Source organism: Triticum aestivum, chromosome 1A, assembly GCF_018294505.1.
Source record: "Triticum aestivum cultivar Chinese Spring chromosome 1A, IWGSC CS RefSeq v2.1, whole genome shotgun sequence".
Lineage (NCBI taxonomy): Eukaryota > Viridiplantae > Streptophyta > Magnoliopsida > Poales > Poaceae > Triticum > Triticum aestivum.
In genome coordinates this window covers 171,031,669-171,033,719 of record NC_057794.1, presented here as the reverse complement: position 1 = coordinate 171,033,719, position 2,051 = coordinate 171,031,669, and positions in this window count along the sequence as shown.

The window sequence follows — 2,051 nt, the reverse complement described above, 5'->3', positions numbered from 1 at the left end:
AGGGAACGGCCTCCAATCTTCACCTGCAACTAGCAATGCTATAAGAGGGACTGAGCAAAGCGATAACATAGCCAATCAACGGTTTGCTAGGACATGGTGGGTTAGAGGTTTGACATGGCAATTTGGGAGGCTTGAAAACAAGTGGTAGGCATCGTAGCATTGGCATAGCAAAAGAGCGAGCAAACTAGCATAGCAAAGATAGTAGTGATTTCGAGGGTATGATCATCTTGCCCACACAGTTGTCAGAGTTGACTGGATCCTCGAAAGCAAACTCAACAGGCTCCTCGTTAGCGAACTCGTCTCCCGGCTCTACCCAAACAAGACAAACAAGCAACAAGGACACAATCAACCACGTGCAAGGACCAAACAATATGATGCAAAGATGATGCGCTATGCGGGATGCGATGCGGGATGCATATGCAAGATGTGACAAGAAATGCATGAACCTGGCCTCAACATGGGAATCCAAGTGTGCCACTGGAAAGATGAGATGAAATCGGTTGAAAACGATATAAAGAACGCCGGAGTCGGAGTTACGGTTTGGAAATGGCAAGCGATTCAAGTATGACACCGGTCTGCGATTTACAGCAAGTAGCCATCTAAATGCAATGAGATGGACATGCTATAGCACCCAAACATAACAACAAAATACATGGCAGGGATGCATACAGGATTCTTAACCAAAGTCTAGCACTGAGCTACGGCCAATTCATCCATTAACGGGTTCAAACTAGCATGGCAAAAATGCATATGGCAAACAGATCTCAGAATTACTGAAATTAACACTTGTCTGGAATTTCAGATCAGGTAGCACTCTTCGGAGCATCAAAACTATATGCTACAGGACCTGAACATGGCAAAGTAAAGGATGGCATGGAGCTACTCAAAGAGCTTAACAAAAGTCCCTTAGTGACCTTGAGCCAAAAGGGATCAGAAAATACAATTGCAAGCATGTGAACATAGCAAAAACATAATCATATCACAGACTTAGTGAAAACTGGAGCATGCTAAAAACAGATATCAAGTAGGCATGTTTACGAGCTCGATGCACTCACTACGGAGCAAGTCATGATAAGCTAAGCATACACCCATCAAGAATACACAAAATTCAAGCTAGACATGGCAAGAACAATAGCATAGCATGCACGGATCAAGTACAACATCATCGGCAAAATTGCAAACAAGTTGACAATCTGCCCAGATTCACAAAGTAGCAAACGTAGAGCTCGATTGACTCAAGCTAGGGTGCTCCATAATTGCAAACAAAGACATGGATGGATATAGCACTACAAGATTAACAAAACATCCTTACTGATCATCCTCAAAAGAGGCACGGATCACTAGGAAACAACATCAACATATGGCCATATGAGATAAACAGCTCAAAGACTTAGTGGAAATGCTAAGTCCCTGAAAACAGAATTACCAAGTGCCCCACTTTGCAAGCTTGTGCTAGTCACCACACACATCACAAAAATACATGGGTTGCACCTCTAGAAAGATGAGAAAACCCTTAACAAAACATATGTAGAGAAACAGGGCATATCATGCACACATTAATCATGGCAAAAATGACAAAAACCTAAATGGAGTAGCAGATCTGACAATTATCTCAAGTAGCCCTCTTCTAACAGCATTTCGGGCATCAAGATGAACTCAAATGAAAATGATGCAATGGAATGAAATGATGTACTCTCTTAGATGAACATTTTAATATGCTATATACATGAATCGGAGCTACGGATGCAAAGTTACGAGGCTATGAACATGGGCACTTGGATCTGATAATTTGGGGACTTAGAGGAAATTCGACCTAGGGTTTACTGTTCATCCGGATCTGGATCAGGCATGCAATCCGAGGTTCGTCGCTGGGGCTTCGCTAGAGAACACTGTAGACGGCCGGAGCGGGGAATTAGCGTGGAGGAGGAGATGGCCAGAGTTGGGGCCACCGGCCGGAGGAGAGGACGCCGGCGAGGCGCGGTCTTCGGCGGCAAAAGGCGAGGTGGCGCCGCGGCGTCCCGGCCCTGGCGGAGCAGGCGGCGGGGCCAGCA